At 36.5% G+C, this 10,882-nt stretch overlaps 1 long non-coding RNA gene across 2 annotated transcripts; it reads left to right on the top strand.

Annotated features, from left to right (window-relative positions):
- The first annotated feature begins 319 nt into the window (after window positions 1-319).
- On the top strand, window positions 320-10,211 carry LOC123547748 (uncharacterized). 2 transcript variants are annotated; one of them, XR_008367826.1, is made up of 7 exons: window positions 320-760; window positions 2,121-2,277; window positions 2,569-2,690; window positions 3,090-3,157; window positions 4,666-4,751; window positions 5,529-5,649; window positions 10,108-10,211. It is a non-coding gene; the product is annotated as an uncharacterized LOC123547748 (long non-coding RNA). The 2 variants fall into 2 exon arrangements; XR_008367825.1 differs by having other exon boundaries at window positions 329-760; window positions 2,569-2,678.
- The last annotated feature ends 671 nt before the right edge of the window (window positions 10,212-10,882 follow it).

Consider the following 10,882-nt stretch of genomic DNA (forward strand, 5'->3'; position numbering starts at 1 on the left):
TGTTATTATACATAAACTGATGGAAAATGTATAATTTTCTCTATACAGTCAAACATCTCACTTAATGTTGAACCATTTATAAGGCTACAGTATTCCAACTGTGAAAATGCTTCATCTATATGTAAAGTAGGATTTCGAACTAAATGAATTCAAAAGGAAGTTTCACATACGAAATTTATGCTGTTAACCAGAATAATACATTTGAGCCGCACCATGAAAAAACAAAAACAACATAGTGCATTTGCGACCAGCATGGATCCAGACCAGACTGGAACTGTCCGCTTTCAAAGCATTTTGCAATTAGAGAAACCGGGCCCGTCTTATCAAGATACTTACGAGAATATTTCTCGTATCTTTCTCGTAAGTATCTCGCAACGTTCTCGTAAGTCTGATAGGTGTCTTATGAAAATTATCGTAGCTACGATATCGTAAGTTTCTACATAAAATCCTCGTAAAGTTACGAGAGGGTCAGGGGTCTCGTAAATATTTACGATATCGTAAATAAAATGGCGGCATCCGTGTGAGCAACCACGACGAAACTTTCTGTCGAAAATACTGCAGATTGTTCAGCAGTAAAACTTGATTTTCCGTGTACATGTTGCACAACAGTGGATGAACTACGTCATCGATCATACAAAAGCACGCGCTTTGGGTCAGTGCGACACGAAGCGGAAGCGAGTGTAAAGGAAATATTGAGCACATAAATTCTGTTTATCTTCGCTGTTTCCTGTGTTGACAGATCAATTGGAGGGACATGCTGGTAATAATTATTGTAGAAATATTCGGTTATTTAGGTATAATTTTATGAGTGCCGATATTGCAGACATTCATCATCAACGGTTATTTGGGGTCGACTCGTACCCTGTTTACTTCGTATCAGTGTTTTTTATCATCTATATAATAAAAGAAACTGAATGTGCATGAGACTTGATTTTAATATATTAGGTGGGTAGAGAATAAGGGTGCACTTATACTTCCTGCTATTGACTAGCTTTTATAGCGACGTGGTAGAGTGTCCGCCTTAGGTGTGAGAGGTCCCGGGTTCGATTCCCGGTCAGGGCTGAAGTATGATCAGCCTGTTGCATTTGGCGCCCAACGTAGATAACTCACGAGTAGATGTGAATGGTCCACCTTGGAACGTCCCATAGAGGTTCAAACTCCTGGAATTTGAGGACGAATTCTAAAATGGAGGGGGTGTATGTAGTAGGGTAGAGTATAAGGGTGCACTTATACTTCCTTGCTATTGAGCTAGCTTTTATAGCGACGGGTAGAGTGTCCGCCTTAGGTGTGAGAGGTCCCGGGTTCGATTCCCGGTCAGGCTGAAGTAATGATCAGCCCGTTACATATAAAAATAAATTAAATAGGCATCAATGATATATATTTGATACGGACAAATGCCTGCAATCGAAGGGTATGTTTGATAGTATTGCAACTGTAACAGTCTCAGGAAAAATGTGCAGCCTCGACTGGGTTTCAAATCTCGGACCTTCTGCTTACCATGCCAAAGCTCTACCAACTGAGCTACATGTACCGAGGCCACCCGATACGAGAACCGCTACACACCTTCCCTCTTATTGTGAGACATTAGCACTCCTGGCCAATGTCTGCTGCAGACTGTTAACTGAATTCAGATTCACACCCCATACAGACTGCTTTGCCCTGCATGGGCTCCAAGGGTGAGCATGGAGCCGCCAAATGTAACAGTCTCAGGAAAAATGTGCAGCCTCGATGGGGATTCAAACCTCGGACCTTCGGCTTACCATGCCAACGCTCTACCAATTGAGCTACCGAGGCCACCCGATACGAGAACCGCTTATTCAACTACACAACTCATATGACCTGTCTGTATTGAACATATGTTTACTGGATAATAAAGTCAAGGAATTCTCTTGCCCTCCAATAAATTAACTGAAAGCCACCTAGCCTGCATGATAGTCATCAGGTAACCCAATGCCTAGTCGAGAGTCCTCTAGGGGTTTTGTATCTGGCTTGAAATCTTGATTTGACATATTTGTGATATTACATATGTTATGCAATGTAAGTTACAAATGAAACATTCTTATCACACAAGCTTGGTATCACAGTTTATTATAATGTCTTTAAAACTATTTATGTTGCAGAATGCCAGAAGAAATTACAGACAACAATACTGCTCAGTGCAGTAACCAGACCTAAAAAAAACCACTGCTCAAGGCAAACTTTTGGGACAGAGTGCTGCATACATGGGCTTACGCACAAACTGAGATTTTGCAAGTCAACTGTCAAAGTCATAAAGAGGTAATAAAAGGAATGGAATCCATAATACCTTTTAAACTGTTAAGCAGATATTTAAACCTATGACAAATATATGAGTTATTATTGAGATAACAATTATAAAAAATAGGAAATAGCAAGAAATTTATATTTAGTTATAGTTATGTTCATGATAAAAAAAAATTGGCTGTCAAATTATAACCAAAGTTATTATAACCCTTCAAAGGTAGTTTGTTGCATTAAACCAACTATTTCTGTTTTCTTAATATTGTATTATAAATAAAGTTCTAAACAGTGACATCTTTTTTGTAACAGATCTATAGTGGACAATGTTGAACAGAGTTGAAGTCCTGGAATCTCGGTCAACTGCAGATAGCAGCATGGCGTAAAGCAGACGTCTTGTTTCCCAGTCCAATTTTAGTCAGGTATTCTTGGTGGTATGTGACAAAAAAGCCATTGAGTTTTTTTCTTCCTCTTGAATTCATACAATTCATACAGTCATATAGAACCATGAAAATGTCATTTAAGTTTATAAAATGTTCAAAATGAAGTAATTATAAAATTCCTTCATTCTAAAGATATAATTATGTCTTTGTCTGAATTATAGTAGCAAATATATATATTCCTTCTTATCTTAGAGTGATAGTAATAAAAGTTTTGATGTATTGCACATTATAAATAATTTAATAATTCTTCATATTAAAGCAGATTTTATTGTTTCTTTCTGAAAAAACAGTTGACAGACCATATTACTGATATTACATTTTGTCATATTTGATGATAACTATAGCTTTAATAAACCAGGATAAGTTTGAACATTAGCTTTACTTTTTCAGGTATGAAACTGCAGTCAACACAGGTTTTTAGAGGTCTGCAAGTACAGAGTTTTAAATTGTGAAATAAAGTAAGTTATTTTTGTCTTTTCTAAGACCTGTAGGGCATATTTAAGACATACATGCTATACATATTTTCTTTTACTTCTCAGAATTCATCATATAATATGTCATACTAGATAGCACACAGTACTGTTTGTCCATATAGAGTACACCTTTTATTTGCTTGAAAATATTTTGACTTTTCACAACTGATGTGGTATCAGTTGCCCTTTGTTGCTGTGCATTTGAAACCCACACTAGGGGTATAGCATTCTTTCATGCAGGAAAGTTATCCAGCTAATTTACATAGTGTTGGTTGTTAAAACAAGTGCCTGCTCTATCTTGCCTGAAGTAATACCTGGGCTCTTCTGTCACCATTAAAAGCTTGAAAGTCATACTAAAAACAGTTTTGTCCTTTTAATTTTCTTACATTTTTGATGTTAACAAGAAAGCAGAAAGCTGGAATTTCTACAATTTAAAAACACATCAATCATGTTTAATAATGTGCCAGGAGTTTTACATATCAGCAGGTTTCTCAAGCACTACTTTATGAAATGCTTTCAAAGGTCAGTCACACATGTCTTCTTCATCATTAGTTGATCTCACAGACAGGTCACATAGAGCTCTCTAGTTTTTAAATTTTGTCAGAATTGTGCCTCTTTTTAAACTAGAGATTTTGGCAACAGTTTTGCCTGTGTCTCAAAAACTACTGGGCCTTCATAAATTACTTTGCTGTCATCAGATAACCTCACAGGGCAAGTTGTGTAACTCTAGCTTCAGTCTTGTCCAAAATTGTGCCTCTTTTAATTTAGAAAATTTTATTAAAGATTAATGCATGTAAGCTGGTTTCTCATAAACAACTTCCCATATGATGATAATATTTCAGCTTTAGAATAGTTAAATACACATAAATTAAAACATGGATGTATATGTGACAGCCATGATTTTAAGGGTTTGGATAGTAATATTTTAAAATCAAGAGTTATATCCCTTTGTTAGTTTTATTGTGTTTTGTGTGCATTCATGTGCCTTGACCCTAGGTCAAAATTTTCCCTCTGAAATGCTTTAATTTCATTGGGTTAGTCTTTCATAAAAATCCCCGGCATTGTCTGTATAGTCATGTAACTGAATACTAGGAATATAAACTAGCTATTTTTATTTAGGGACCCAGACTGTCAAAAATAAATGTTTAACATTAGGTATATGGGCATTTTCTCCAACAATTTGGGAAACCCCAGCCCAAAATCTGGGGGCCATGGGCTACTAAGCCCTGCTAATCTATACCTTGAATACATGTATTGAGCTTTTATTTTAAAACAGTTGAATTAATATTGGATTAAATATAGGTTTTTTATTTCACTCACTAACAGTTTGTAATTATCAATTCAATGGTCCCATAAAGTGCTTAGTAATGATTTTATCTTTTACGCTAATTGGCTCATTCTGTTTAGACAGTTAATATTTTGTTTCATAATATCACTTTCTTATATCACTGTCTCATTCCTATTTGCACTATAAACCATTTAATCATTTACAGACCTCTAACCAGTTAGCAGTGTGTGTGTGTGTTATGCTGTGCTGAGATATTGCTGTGACATATGGTGCATTAAGGTCCATAACCTGGTATGCATAATTTGTATTTGTAACCTTTAATTAATTGCATAGCAATGTACATTTGAGTTTACACACTTCCTGAAGTATATGTATTTTAGCTGTAATATGCCAGTACACACACATGTATATGTTTGAGCCTCAGATGTCATTATTTGATTAAGAGATGTGCTTAATATGAACTGTACGGTATTCTGTGTAACAACTTTGTGTCTTACATGATTGTAAGTATTTATAGTAAGTATTGTTCATATGTATTTTCAGATGCGTTATACTAAATACTATGGAGATACTAATTTTAAAAAATAGTAAAACTACAATTGGTAAATTGCTTGTTGACCTTAAAGGAATAAGAAGAACCCATCCCCATAAACACAATTATTTTTTTACAGCCAATCATTATGGCATCCTATAGAAACTAACAGAGTGGCATATACATATTCTATATTACTGTAGGTTGAAATTATTGTTTTGCCCATACCAAAGTTTTAGATATGGGTAGATCATCAGTTTTTTTTTCTTCATATTTTTTTCACAATACAATGTTTAAACTAGAATTGCAGACAGAGCAATTGTAAACAATTCTTACATTCAACTAAACTTCATTCAGAAAATTGCACTAAAGTAACACAGTGATTATGACTGAAAAAAGATAATAGGATATTTGTTTTCATATAGAGAAATTAAAATGAGGGTTGGATCAATAATTGGCCCAGTCAGTTGAAGTAGTTGAGGGTGGTTCTTTACATTATTTGATGGAAAAACATGTATATTATGGTTTTTTTTCAGGTATTATATGTGTTGACAACTGTACAAGACATCCTATTGAAGACAGTTGTGAGTGAGCAACAGCCCAAGACACCTTGTTAATGCTGCCCTGTTACCTACTGAGTTTCTACATACAAGTCAAGTAAGTACTTGCTAAACTGAATTCATTTGAAGCTTTTTTAGCTTGACTGTATGAAGTATATGGAGGGCTGTCCTACTTGCCCTGGCATCAGCATCCATGTCTACACCTGTTAGTACAAGGTGGATTTTCTTCAAACTTAAAACCACATCATATGACAGAAGGGACACAACTCTGGCACCAGTATTCCATGAATTATTCCCCTTTTGTACTAAAAATTTCAGGTTAAATTTTCAGTGCACTTTTCATTCTATTAATTATTAAATGATTAAAACTTGAAATACATTGCAGTTGTTCCACGTCATCTCCCACATCAAAATGACACAAGGTTCCAAAAAAATACACAAATTGTTAATGAATTATGCAAAATTGTACTTACTTAAAGAATGAATCTGGGTCATATTGAGTCAAAAACAAGGTCACTCGGTCGAATCAAAGGAAAGCTTGTAAACACTAGAGGTCACAGTTGTGACTCAATCTTTATGAATTTGGTCAAATGTTATTTTGATGGTCTCTAGGCTAAGTTTGAAACTGGGTCATGTGGAATTAAAAACTAGGTCACTAGGCCAGATCAAATGAAAATCTTGTCAATACTTTTAGAGTTCACAGTTTAAGTTGGAACCTGATGAGAATTGGTTATAATAATTGTCTTGATAATCTGTAGGACTGGTCAACTTTGAATCTGGGTTATCTGGAGTTAAAAACTAGGTCAATCTTCATGAAACTTTGTCAGGATGTTTATCTTAATGATCTTAATGCCAAGACTGAATCTGGGTCATGTGGTTTTAAAAACTAGGTCACTAGGCTAGATCAAAGGAAAATCTTGTTAACACTGTAGAGACCACATTTTAAGTTTGAAACTCATGAAAATTGGTCAGAATGCTTGTCTGAATGAATTCTAGGTCAGGTTTGAATATGGGTTAATATGGGTCAAAAACTAGTGCACCCAGTCAAATAAACCAAAAAAACGGTGTATGTGCAATAGGGGCTGCGTTTTGGAATGGATATTGGTGAAATTTTATCAGAATTAATTTCTTGATGAAATCTAGATAAAGTTTGAATCTGGGCCATCTGGGGTCAAAAACTAGGTCACCTGGTCAAGTCAAAGAAAAACATTGTGTCTGCAATAGGGGCTGCATTTGTCATTTGATGTGCATGAAACTTATTCAGAATGTTTGTCTCCATCAAATCTCAGATGATTTTTTATCTGGGTCACCTTGGATGAAAAACTAGGTCAGCAGGTCAAATAAAAGAAAAGGTTTACACTCTAGGCCTACATGTTTGATTAAATCTTTATACAGCTTTGTCAGAATGTTTGTTATCAGTCATTAGGTCAAATAAAGAAAAAGCTTGTTTACACTCAAGAGGCAACATTTTTGGTCCAATCTTAATGAAAATAGATCAGAATATTCACTAGGTTAAACATGTTTACACTGTTATGGTATGTTACTCAGGTGAGCAACCTATGCCATCTTTTTACTTAAATGTTAAGTAAAAGTTTATTTTGATGAACATTCACTCTACCTCTGTTATTATTAAATGGTTTTAATTCAAACTTAAAATAGTTGTTTGGCATCATCACCCACATCACATGACACAAGGTCCACAACTGGCACCAGTATTTCATGAATGGTGCCACCATTTTAGCTAAGTTCAGGTGAGCTGTTAGTGTAGGTGGATGGTTCGTTGTACATCGCCCGGCTTCCTGTGTTAGTAATTTCATTTAAACATCTTCTTCGCTGAAACTACCGGTCAGAATTACACAAAACTTGGTCAGTAACATCCTGTCATGGACTTTTAATTATATAGTTTTCTAAGATTCTTCTTGATCTTTAGTGGCCATCAAAAGCTAAAGGAAGAAAAACTTTTAAATGACCTCTTCTTATGAACCGCTTGATGGATCTTTATTAAATTTGGTTTGTAGCATTAATTAAAGGTCCTCACCCAAGTTTTCAAAGTGAGGGCACTTGGGTCCCCATTTTAGGGGCAGCTAGAGGCTGAGCTAAAAATAGAAATACCTTTTACCTACATTTGTCATGAACAGCTAAATGTATCTTCTTCAAATTTGGGTATATCCAGAGCTAAAAATAGAAAAGAAGTAGAAAAACTCCTTGTCTTGAAGCTAGTTCAGATGTGATCAGTACAAACCCTAGTTGTGCATTGTGCATGTTAGGGTCTTACCCTTATCCTGCTAAATTTCTATAATGAATTAGTCACAGTACCATTAACTGAAAAAGGGGTACTTATGAAAAATAAACTGACTGAATGGTAAACAGTGCAGATCATGATCAGACTGCATAGATGTGCAGGTTATTCATGATTTACACTGGTCGCAAAGACAGAATCAGTTGTGTCCAGCATGATAAGAGTTAACATATATTCTGCTGAGTTATGGAACTTTGTTTTTTGTTAGCTCACCAGAGCACAAAGTGCTCAAGGTGAGCTATTGTGACCAGTCATTGTCCGGCGTCCGTCGTGCACCAACATTTGCCTTGTGAACACTCTAGAGGCCACATTTGTGACCCAATCTTTATGATTCTTGGTCACAATGTTAGTCTTGATGAGCTCTAGGTCAGGTTTGAAACTGGGTCATGTGGGTCAAAAACTAGGTCAGTAGGCCAGATCAAAGGAAACGCTTGTGAACACTCTAGAGGCCACAGTTATTACCCAATATTTATGCAACTTGGCCAGAATGTTTGCCTAGGTCAAGTTTGAAGCTGGGTCATGTGGGGTCAAAAGCTAGGTCGCCTGGACAAATCAAAGGAAATACTTGTGAACACTTTAGAGGCCACAGTTGTGACCCAGTCTGTATGAAACTTTGTCAGAATGTTTGTCTTGATTATTTCTAGGTAAAGTTTGAAACTGGGTCATGGTTTCCGAAGATAACTCATGAAGGCTTGACCGATTTAATAATTTTTGGTACAAAGTGTAACATTAGAAAATACATGTCAGGTTTGAAATTGGGGGCAGTAGGTCAAAGGTCAAAGTCGTATTGACCTGAACAGTTAAACAGTTCTGGATGATAACTTGAGAATGCTTGCACCTAGGATCATTAATTTTGGTACACAGGTATAACACCATAAAATGCAGGTTTGTTTCGACTTTCATGTCTGTAGGACAAAGATCAAGGTCACAGTGACTCGGAACAGTTAAATGGTTTCCGGATGATAACTTGAGAACACGTTTGGGCCTAGGATCACGAATTTTGATACACAGGTGTAACATCATGAAATACAGGTCAAGTTCTACTTTGAGTTCAGTAGGTCAAAGGTCTAGGTCACAGTGACTCGGAACATTTAAATGCTTTCCGGATGATAACTTGAGAACGCTTGGGCCTAGGATCATAAATTTTGGTACACAGGTGTAACATCATGAAATACAGGTCAGATTCTACTTTGAGGTCAGTAGGTCATAGGTCAAGGTCACAGTGACTCGGAACAGTTAAACGGTTTCCGGATGACAACATGAGAACGCTTGGGTCTAAGATCATAAATTTTGGTACACACATGTAACATCATAAAATACAGGTCAAGTTTGACTTTGACGCTAGTAGGTCAAAGGTCAAGGTCACAATAACACAAACAGTTAAACGGTTTCCAGATGAAAACTTGAGAACACTTGGGTCTAGGTTAATGAGAATTATAGGGAGGTTGGTTATGACCAGCAGATGACCCCTACTGATTTTGAGGTCAGTAGGTCACAGGTCAAGGTCACAGTGACCCGGGACATTTAAACAGTTTTCAGACAATAACTTCAGAAGGCTTGGGACTAGGATTACGAAACTTAATAGGGAGGTTGGTTATTACCAGCCGATGATTTGTATTGATTTTGAGTTCCAAAGGTCAAAGGGCAGAGTGACGCGAAACATTTAAACCTTTTCCAGACAATAACTTGAGAACGCTTCGGCCGAGGATCATGAAACTTCATAGGGAGGTTGATCATGACCAGCAAATTACCTCTATTGATTTTGAGGTCAGTAGGTCAAAGCTCAAGCATGTTCACTGTCGACATTGGCTTAGTTCTGTGACAAGGACATATTGTGGGGGTATAATTCGTCACTCCTGTGACAACTCAGCTATTCATTAAAATTGATCTATAGCATCATTGTAAGGTCATCTCTCAAATTTGTTCAAATGAGGGCACATGATCTGTTTTATGCTTTTATACTGATCACAAATATTATTATTCATGATTCTGTGTGTCATAAATATATTCCCTGTCATATGGTGAAGGTCTTGGACCTTCTTAATTCGTCCGTCACATTAGCTGGTGTACTCAATTGCTCTTACAGTTACCATACATGGTATGATTAGGCTTAAGAAGTAGATGATCCAAAATGTTTTGGGGATTAGTAGGTCAAGGTCATACAGATCAGAGGAACAACCCATCATGGGGGCATACACGTTCTTCAAACAGCTCTTATGAATATGTGTATCTTGACTGATTTCTTTTTTTTTTCAGGTATCCATCAAAGATTGGCTATGGTGTTTACAGAACTGAAAGCCAAGCTGTAATTTTTGAAAATGTATTATAAAGTTCCCAAATGGAAAACAATTTGAAAAGCACAGACAACTTCTTGTATTTTTAAGCTACCACTTAACCATAGTGTTAATTGGTTGATTACAGACAAAAAATGTATGCCGTGAAGTTCAGTTTAAAATGACTAAATATAAACGCTGTAACAGGAGGGTTGCTCAATAGCTGAAAGGTCAAGCTCTAAGGCCATTATTCACAAGCCAAATGCTTTTGTGTCTCTGAATCTCGTATAGAGAGATGTCAAAAGGTCATATTTATGCCCAACTTTGAAGAATATGTGGTGAATTGTTTTGCTCATTGTTGGTCTGTCGGCATCGTTTTAATAGGAATGGTCTCTGTCCTGACGTTCGTCCGTAACATTTCTATCGCTAAGTATATATCCTAAACCCCTCCAAGGATTTTCATGAAACTTGGGTCAAATGATCACCTCATTGAAACAATGTGCAGAACTTATGAGTCAACCGTGTCTGCTCTGTATCTCCTTAACCCCTTGAAGGACTTTCATGAAACTTGGGTCAAATGGTCATCTCATCAAGACAATATGCAGACCTCGCGAGTCAGCCGTGTTGGCTCAGTGTCAAAGGTTTGAGCTCTGTATCTCTCAAACCCTTGAATTATTTTCATGAAACTTTGGTCAATTGATCACCTCATCAAGACAATTGTAAGAACTTATGAGTCAGCCATGTTGGCTCAAGGTCAA

This window comes from Mercenaria mercenaria, chromosome 16, assembly GCF_021730395.1.
Source record: "Mercenaria mercenaria strain notata chromosome 16, MADL_Memer_1, whole genome shotgun sequence".
Taxonomy (NCBI): domain Eukaryota; kingdom Metazoa; phylum Mollusca; class Bivalvia; order Venerida; family Veneridae; genus Mercenaria; species Mercenaria mercenaria.